Raw genomic sequence first — 10,000 nt, 5'->3', positions numbered from 1 at the left:
GTCATAGCGCCCCCTAGGCGGGCACGCCGTAGGACCGAGCCCCTGTCGCTCCGGCCCTGGGAAAAGCCCCGAGAGGCTGGGTCGAATCAGGTCTTTCAATTTTTATGTTTGTCCATCCATGGTTTAAATGTCCCGAAATGTGTCCGGGATAGCGCCCCCTGGCCGGGCGCGCACTCAGGACCGAGCCCCTGTCGCTCGAGTCCTGGAAGTCCTTAAGAAAGAGGCTGGTCTGAAATCAGGTCGAAAAAATTTTTATGTTTGTCCATCCATGGTTTAAATGTCCCGAAATGTGTCCGGGATAGCGCCCCCTGGCCGGGCGCGCACTCAGGACCGAGCCCCTGTCGCTCGAGTCCTGGAAGTCCTTAAGAAAGAGGCTGGTCTGAAATCAGGTCGAAAAAATTTTTATGTTTGTTCTTCCAGGGTGTCCATGTCCCTAAATGTGTCCGAGATAGCGCCCCCTAGGCGGCCACGCATGTCCGCGTGAGCCCCTGTCCTCAGAGCCTGGAAGAACCATTCGAAAAAAGAACCATCGAAAAGAGGGGGAAAATCCAACTTTTGAGTCCCAAAATAGCTCACTTTGACTCGGACACATTTCCTGCCAATTCGGCCTGTCTAAGCCTGGCGCACCTACTAACGTGATGGGGGTGTTTTGGTAGACCTGGTAAAAACAGGGAAAATCGAAAGAGGCTTAAAGTAGGCTAGAACTCAAGCCTCTCTCGTTGTTGGACTTAGAAAAAATCCGGCTCGAAAAATAAATCCCATTGAAATGCATTGGGCTTGGCGCTGGGATTTTTTTCTAAGTATGTGAACGAAAGAGGCTAAGGAGGCTGGAAGTTAGGCCTCTCTCGTTGTTGGACTTAGAAAAAATCCACTTTTTTTGGCTGGGATTTTTTCTAAGTGTCACATGGAAGAGGCTAAACAGGCTGGAGGCCAGGCCTCTCTCGTTGTTGGACTTAGAAAAAATCCCAAAAGTGGACACTCTGACAAAATCACGCATGTTGACACTTAGGCAAAAAATCCAACTTTTGCTCCACGGAAGAAAGAGGCTAAGGAGGCTGGAAGTTAGGCCTCTCTCGTTGTTGGACTTAGAAAAAATCCACTTTTTTTGCACGGGATTTTTTCTAAGTGTCTCATGGAAGAGGCTAGACAGGCTGGAGGCCAGGCCTCTCTCGTTGTTGGACTTTGAAAAAATCCCAAAAGTGGACACTCTGACAAAATCACGCATGTTGACACTTTGGCAAAAAATCCAACTTTTTTGGACTTGGCCCGGCTTTTCTTCCATTTGTCCCCCACTTGGGCTGGTTCACTCCTGGGTATCTTTTGGTCATTCCCGGGGGCCCCGGAGCTCGCGCAGCTCGCTGCGGGACTTCTGGAACTCCATCCTGGGTAGGATTTTTAAACAATTTCGGACCTTTTTCCAACTTTTTCTCAAATTGTCCCCCACTTTCGCTGGTTCACTCCTGGGTATCTTTTGGTCATTCCCGGGGGTCCCGGAGCTCGCGCAGCTCGCTGCGGGACTTCTGGAACTCCATCCTGGGTAGGATTTTTAAACAATTTCGGACCTTTTTCCAACTTTTTCTCAAATTGTCCCCCACTTTCGCTGGTTCACTCCTGGGTATCTTTTGGTCATTCCCGGGGGTCCCGGAGCTCGCGCAGCTCGCTGCGGGACTTCTGGAACTCCATCCTGGGTAGGATTTTTAAACAATTTCGGACCTTTTTCCAACTTTTTCTCAAATTGTCCCCCACTTTTGATGGTTCACTTCTGGGTGCCTTTTGGTCATTCCCGGTGTTCCTGCGGCTCGCGCAGCTCGCTGCGGGGCTTCTGGAACTCCATCCTGGGTAGGATTTTTAATCAATTTCGGACCTTTTTCCAACTTTTTCTCAAATTGTCCCCCACTTTTGATGGTTCACTTCTGGGTGCCTTTTGGTCATTCCCGGTGTTCCTGCGGCTCGCGCAGCTCGCTGCGGGGCTTCTGGAACTCCATCCTGGGTAGGATTTTTAATCAATTTCGGACCTTTTTCCAACTTTTTCTCAAATTGTCCCCCACTTTTGATGGTTCACTTCTGGGTGCCTTTTGGTCATTCCCGGTGTTCCTGCGGCTCGTGCAGCTCGCTGCGGGGCTTCTGGAACTCCATCCTGGGTAGGATTTTTAATCAATTTCGGACCTTTTTCCAACTTTTTCTCAAATTGTCCCCCACTTTTGATGGTTCACTTCTGGGTGCCTTTTGGTCATTCCCGGTGTTCCTGCGGCTCGTGCAGCTCGCTGCGGGGCTTCTGGAACTCCATCCTGGGTAGGATTTTTAATCAATTTCGGACCTTTTTCCAACTTTTTCTCAAATTGTCCCCCACTTTTGATGGTTCACTTCTGGGTGCCTTTTGTTCATTATCGGTGTTCCTGCGGCTCGTGCAGCTCGCTGCGGGACTTGTGGAACTCCATCCTGGGTAGGATTTTTAAACAATTTGGTACTTTTTCCTCCTTTTCCTCCATTTTTCCCTCACTTTCGCTGGTTCACTTCTGGGTGCCTTTTGTTCATTATCGGTGTTCCTGCGGCTCGTGCAGCTCGCTGCGGGACTTCTGGAACTCCATCCTGGGTAGGATTTTCAAACAATTTGGCACTTTTTCCTCCTTTTCCTCCATTTTTCCCCCACTTTCGCTGGTTCACTTCTGGGTGCCTTTTGGTCATTCCCGGTGTTCCTGCGGCTCGTGCAGCTCGCTGCGGGACTTGTGGAACTCCATCCTGGGTAGGATTTTTAAACAATTTGGTACTTTTTCCTCCTTTTCCTCCATTTTTCCCCCACTTTCGCTGGTTCACTTCTGGGTGCCTTTTGGTCATTCCCGGTGTTCCTGCGGCTCGCGCAGCTCGCTGCGGGGCTTCTGGAACTCCATCCTGGGTAGGATTTTTAATCAATTTCGGACCTTTTTCCAACTTTTTCTCAAATTGTCCCCCACTTTTGATGGTTCACTTCTGGGTGCCTTTTGGTCATTCCCGGTGTTCCTGCGGCTCGTGCAGCTCGCTGCGGGACTCGTGGAACTCCATCCTGGGTAGGATTTTTAAACAATTTGGTACTTTTTCCTCCTTTTCCTCCATTTTTCCCCCACTTTCGCTGGTTCACTTCTGGGTGCCTTTTGGTCATTCCCGGTGTTCCTGCGGCTCGTGCAGCTCGCTGCGGGACTCGTGGAACTCCATCCTGGGTAGGATTTTTAAACAATTTGGTACTTTTTCCTCCTTTTCCTCCATTTTTCCCCCACTTTCGCTGGTTCACTTCTGGGTGCCTTTTGGTCATTCCCGGTGTTCCTGCGGCTCGTGCAGCTCGCTGCGGGACTTGTGGAACTCCATCCTGGGTAGGATTTTTAAACAATTTGGTACTTTTTCCTCCTTTTCCTCCATTTTTCCCCCACTTTCGCTGGTTCACTTCTGGGTGCCTTTTGGTCATTCCCGGTGTTCCTGCGGCTCGTGCAGCTCGCTGCGGGACTTGTGGAACTCCATCCTGGGTAGGATTTTTAAACAATTTGGTACTTTTTCCTCCTTTTCCTCCATTTTTCCCCCACTTTCGCTGGTTCACTTCTGGGTGCCTTTTGGTCATTCCCGGTGTTCCTGCGGCTCGTGCAGCTCGCTGCGGGACTTGTGGAACTCTACCCTGGGTGGGATCATATGATTTTCAACCCATTTTGGACCTTTTTCCCGACTTTCCCTCCATTTCCCTCCCACTTTCGATGGTCCACTCCTGGGTGTCTTTTGGTCATTCCCGGGACCCGGGAAGCCTCGGGCCTGCGGCGGGACTTGTGGATCTCCATGCTGGGCATGATTTTATGAGTTTTCTGGACTTTCTCTTCCCCGGGACCCGGGAGGCAGGCGGCTGGACGTTATGCCCCCTAAAATCCCTCCCTTTGCTCGTAAGGCCAATTTTCCTCCGGATTTACTCTCTATAGACCCCAAGGAAAAAAATACCCGACCGGCGTCCATTTTTGACATCGGTCTCCAATCTAGGGCACGCGGGCCGAAAGCGGTACGCCGGTTCCGAAATCCGGCCCCCGCATTTTTTGGGTATTTTTTGAAAAAAATGGCATTTTTGGGACCGGGGGGACTTGCTGGACTCAGTCCCGGGTGCGGATTTTGAAAACGTTGAGGACTTTTGGATTTTCCCCCAGCTTTTCTCCCCCACTTGCAGTTTGACTTTGCGGGGTGCGTTACGGCTGTGCCGGGCGTCCCTGGACTCGGGTGGCCAGCTGCGGGGCTGGTGGGGGACTGATTTTTGAACACTTTGAGGACTTTTGGCTACTCTGCCAGCTTTTCTCCCCCACTTGCAGTGTGACTTTGCGGGCCTTGTTACGGAGGTGCCGGGCTTCCCTGGACTCGGGTGGCCAGCTGCGGGACTTGTGGGACTGATTTTGGAACACTTTGAGGACATTTAACTTCTTTCCCAGCTTTTTTCCCCTCCACTTCCAGTTTGACTTTGCGGGGTGCGTTATGGACGTGCTGGGCATCCCGGAACTCGGGCGGCCGGCTGCGGGACATTTTGCCCTCCTCCAAACCCCAGCCCTCTTTGTTTATCATGCCTATTTTCTGCTGGACACACACCCTCTCTTTTGAGCTGCCTCTTTTTTTAAATTTGGATATGATTTATTGATGAATGGATTTGTTTTCCCCTTTTTAAATGATGGTTGATGTCTATCTTTTTAATACTTGCTTCTGGCTGCAGCCGAGACTTACAGTGTGATGCATCCAACCCCAACCCTGGTTTTTGTTTCCCTTAAAAACTTGGGGAAATGGACAGCTTTTTGGGGGGGCACTTCCAGCAAATGGAGGGACCTATTTGGAATTCCCCACCCGGGTGGAGATCCACGGCGAGCCGGCCTTCCTAAAGGGACAGCAACATGGACACTCTGCCATCATTGCAGCTTCTTTTTTTTTTTGGGGCACTCTGTCATATTTCCAGCTTTTTTTCGTGCTGACTTCCAGCAAATAGAGGGACCTGTTTTGAATTCCCTACCCGGGTGTAGATCCACGGCAAGCCGGCCTTCTTAAAGGGACAGGCACCCCCCTGTCCCTTGACACCTGCTTCCCTCCTCGGCGTCACCGAAATCCCACAAAATGACTGAAAATAGGACCCCAAATGACATCACTCGGTCCGGTTCTTTGGGTCTCACTCGGGGGCTTCTTTGACTCTGGAAGGCATGGTGAACCAAAAGTAGACACTTGGAAAAAATCCCCACTTTACAAGTTGACACTTTGAAAAAAAATCCCGACTATATAAGTTGACACTTGGAAAAAATCCCCACTTTATAAGTTGACACTTGGAAAAAATCCCGACTTTATAAGTTGACACTTAGAAAAAATCCCCACTTTATAAGTTGACACTTAGAAAAAATCCCGACTTTATAAGTTGACACTTAGAAAAAATCCCCACTTTATTTTGGAAAGGTTGGTACACCAAAAGTGGACACTTAGAAAAAATCCCCACTTTATTTTGGAAAGGTTGGTACACCAAAAGTGGACACTTAGAAAAAATCCCGACTTTGACTTTCGCAGGTCTATTACACTAAAAGTTGACACTCTGTCATATTTCCAGCTTTTTTTTGTGCTGACTTCCAGCAGATAGAGGGACCTATTTTGAATTCCCTACCCTGGTGCAGAACCACGGCAAGCCGGCCTTCCTAAAGGCACAGGCACATGGACACTCTGCCATAAGTGCAGCTTTTTCTTCTAAGGGTGCAGCGGCGGCGGAAGTCCACCGGAGGGCTCCAAATCCCCGCTTTCCTTTTTAGGCTTAAAGTGGCTTTTCCCTCCTTAAAAACTTGGGGAAATGGACAGCTTTTTGGGGGGGCACTTCCAGCAAATAGAGGGACCTATTTGGAATTCCCCACCCGGGTGGAGATCCACGGCAAGCCGGCCTTCTTAAAGGGACAGGCACATGGACACTCTGCCATCATTGCAGCTTCTTCTTTTTTTTTTCCCCCTGTCATATTTCCAGCTTTTTCGTGCTGACTTCCAGCAAATAGAGGGACCTGTTTTGAATTCCCTACCCGGGTGTAGATCCACGGCAAGCCGGCCTTCTTAAAGGGACAGGCACCCCCCTGTCCCTTGACACCTGCTTCCCTCCTCGGCGTCACCGAAATCCCACAAAATGACTGAAAATAGGACCCCAAATGACATCACTCGGTCCGGTTTTTTGGGTCTCACTCGGGGGCTTCTTTGACTCTGGAAGGCATGGTGAACCAAAAGTGGACACTTGGAAAAAAAATCCCCACTTTACAGGTTGACACTTGGAAAAGAATCCCCACTTTATAAATTGACACTTGGAAAAAATCCCGACTATATAAGTTGACACTTAGAAAAAATCCCGACTATATAAGTTGACACTTAGAAAAAATCCCCACTTTATTTTGGAAGTGTTGGTACACCAAAAGTTGACACTTAGAAAAAATCCCGACTTTATTTTGGAAGGGTTGGTACACCAAAAGTTGACACTTAGAAAAAATCCCGACTTTATTTTGGAAGGGTTGGTACACCAAAAGTTGACACTTAGAAAAAATCCCAACTTTTACACTTAGAAAAAATCCAGCTTTTTGTTGCTGACTTCCATCAAATAGAGGGACTTTTTCCATGTTTCTTAACCGGGTGTCGATCCAAGGCAGGTGGGCCTTCTGGAAGCGACACCCTCCTTGACACTTAGAAAAAATCCAGCTTTTTGTTGCTGACTTCCATCAAATAGAGGGACTTTTTCCATGTTTCTTAACCGGGTGTCGATCCAAGGCAGGTGGGCCTTCTGGAAGCGACACCCTCCTTGACACTTAGAAAAAATCCAGCTTTTTGTTGCTGACTTCCATCAAATAGAGGGACTTTTTCCATGTTTCTTAACCGGGTGTCGATCCAAGGCAGGTGGGCCTTCTGGAAGCGACACCCTCCTTGACACTTAGAAAAAATCCAGCTTTTTGTTGCTGACTTCCATCAAATAGAGGGACTTTTTCCATGTTTCTTAACCGGGTGTCGATCCAAGGCAGGTGGGCCTTCTGGAAGCGACACCCTCCTTGACACTTAGAAAAAATCCAGCTTTTTGTTGCTGACTTCCATCAAATAGAGGGACTTTTTCCATGTTTCTTAACCGGGTGTCGATCCAAGGCAGGTGGGCCTTCTGGAAGCGACACCCTCCTTGACACTTAGAAAAAATCCAGCTTTTTGTTGCTGACTTCCATCAAATAGAGGGACTTTTTCCATGTTTCTTAACCGGGTGTCGATCCAAGGCAGGTGGGCCTTCTGGAAGCGACCCTCTCCTTCACACTCTGTCATATTTTCAGCTTTTTTGTGCTGACTTCCATTCAATAGAGGGACTTTTTCCATGTTTCTTAACCGGGTGTCGATCCAAGGCAGGTGGGCCTTCTGGAAGCGACACCCTCCTTCACACTTAGAAAAAATCCAGCTTTTTGTTGCTGACTTCCATTAAGTAGAGGGACTTTTTTCTTTTTTCTTAACCGGGTGGTGATCCAAGGCGGGTGGGCCTTCTGGAAGCGACACCCTCCTTGACACTTAGAAAAAATCCAGCTTTTTGTTGCTGACTTCCATCAAATAGAGGGACTTTTTCCATGTTTCTTAACCGGGTGTCGATCCAAGGCAGGTGGGCCTTCTGGAAGCGACACCCTCCTTCACACTTAGAAAAAATCCAGCTTTTTGTTGCTGACTTCCATTAAGTAGAGGGACTTTTTTCTTTTTTCTTAACCGGGTGGTGATCCAAGGCGGGTGGGCCTTCTGGAAGCGACACCCTCCTTGACACTTAGAAAAAATCCAGCTTTTTGTTGCTGACTTCCATCAAATAGAGGGACTTTTTCCATGTTTCTTAACCGGGTGTCGATCCAAGGCAGGTGGGCCTTCTGGAAGCGACACCCTCCTTCACACTTAGAAAAAATCCAGCTTTTTGTTGCTGACTTCCATTAAGTAGAGGGACTTTTTTCTTTTTTCTTAACCGGGTGGTGATCCAAGGCGGGTGGGCCTTCTGGAAGCGACACCCTCCTTGACACTTAGAAAAAATCCAGCTTTTTGTTGCTGACTTCCATCAAATAGAGGGACTTTTTCCATGTTTCTTAACCGGGTGTCGATCCAAGGCAGGTGGGCCTTCTGGAAGCGACACCCTCCTTGACACTTAGAAAAAATCCAGCTTTTTGTTGCTGACTTCCATCAAATAGAGGGACCTATTTGGAATTCCCCACCCGGGTGGAGATCCACGGCAAGCCGGCTTTCCTAAAAGGACAGGCACATGGACACTATTCGCAGCTTCTTTTTTTTTTTTTGGCACTGACTTCCAGCTAAGGGTGCAGCGGCGGCGGAAGTCCACCGGAGGGCTCCAAATCCCCGCTTTCCTTTTTAGGCTTAAAGTTGCCTTTCCCTCTTTAGAGCCTTGGGCAAATGTACAGCTATATTTTGTGCTGACTTCCAGCAAATAGAGGGACCTGTTTTGAATTCCCTACCCGGGTGTAGATCCACGGCAAGCCGGCCTTCTTAAAGGGACAGGCACCCCCCTCCCGGAACACCTGCTTCGCTCCTCGGCGTCACCGAAATCCCACAAAATGACTCAAAATAGGGCCCCAAATGACATCACTCGGCCCGGTTGTTTAGGTCTCACTCTGGGGCTTCTATGACCCTGGAGGGCATGGTACAGCAAAAGTGGACACTTAGAAAAAATCCCGACTTTTAAAAGTTGACACTTAGAAAAAATCCCGACTTTTAAAAGTTGACACTTAGAAAAAATCCCGACTTTATTTTGGAAGGGTTGGTACGCGAAAAGTTGACACTTAGAAAAAATCCCGACTTTGTTTTGGAAGTGTTGGTACTCCAAAAGTTGACACTTAGAAAAAATCCCGACTTTGTTTTGGAAGGGTTGGTACTCCAAAAGTTGACACTTAGAAAAAATCCCGACTTTGTTTTGGAAGGGTTGGTACTCCAAAAGTTGACACTTAGAAAAAATCCCGACTTTGACACTTAGAAAAATTCCAGCTTTTTTTCCCTCTGACTTCCATCAAATAGAGGGACTTTTTTCATGTTTCTTAGCCGGGTGTCGATCCAAGGCGGGCGGGCCTTCTGGAAGCGACACCCTCCTTGACACTTTGTCATATTTTCAGCTTTTTTGTGCTGACTTCCATTCAATAGAGGGACTTTTTTCATGTTTCTTAACCGGAATGTGATCCAAGGCGGGTGGGCCTTCTGGAATGGACACCCGCCTGGACACTTAGGGTTAGGGTTAGGGTTAGGGTTGGGATTAGGGTTAGGGTTAGCGGGGCGTTCTTGAAGGGACTCCCTCCGGAACACCTTGTCATATTTCCAGCTTTTTTCCTCTGACTTCCATCAAATAGAGGGACTACTTTTGACTTATCGACCCGGCTGGTGATCCAAGGCCGGGGGGCCTCCTGGAAGGGACCCCCGCCTGGACACCTAGGGTTAGGGTTAGGGTTAGGGTTGGGATTAGGGTTAGGGTTAGGGTTAGGGTTAGCCAGCTTTTTGTTGCTGACGGCGGGTGGGCCTTCTGGAAGCGACACCCTCCTAGATACTCTGTCATATTTGCAGCTTTTTGTTGCTGACTTCCATTAAATAGAGGGACTTTTTTCATTTTTCTTAACCGAGTGGTGATCCAAGGCGGGTGGGCCTTCTGGAAGCGACACCCTCCTTGACACTTAGAAAAATTCCAGCTTTTTGTTGCTGACTTCCATTAACTAGAGGGACTTTTTTCATTTTTCTTAACCGGGTGGTGATCCAAGGCGGGTGGGCCTTCTGGAAGCGACACCCTCCTTGACACTTAGAAAAAATCCAGCTTTTTGTTGCTGACTTCCATTAAATAGAGGGACTTTTTTCATTTTTCTTAACCGGGTGTCGATCCAAGGCGGGTGGGCCTTCTGTAAGCGACACCCTCCTTGACACTTAGAAAAATTCCAGCTTTTTGTTGCTGACTACCATCACATAGAGGGACTTTTTTCATTTTTCTTAACCGGGTGTCGATCCAAGGCGGGTGGGC

Source organism: Nerophis ophidion, unplaced genomic scaffold (assembly GCF_033978795.1).
Source record: "Nerophis ophidion isolate RoL-2023_Sa unplaced genomic scaffold, RoL_Noph_v1.0 HiC_scaffold_57, whole genome shotgun sequence".
Classification (NCBI taxonomy): Eukaryota; Metazoa; Chordata; class Actinopteri; order Syngnathiformes; family Syngnathidae; genus Nerophis; species Nerophis ophidion.
This window is presented reverse-complemented; position numbering follows the sequence as displayed.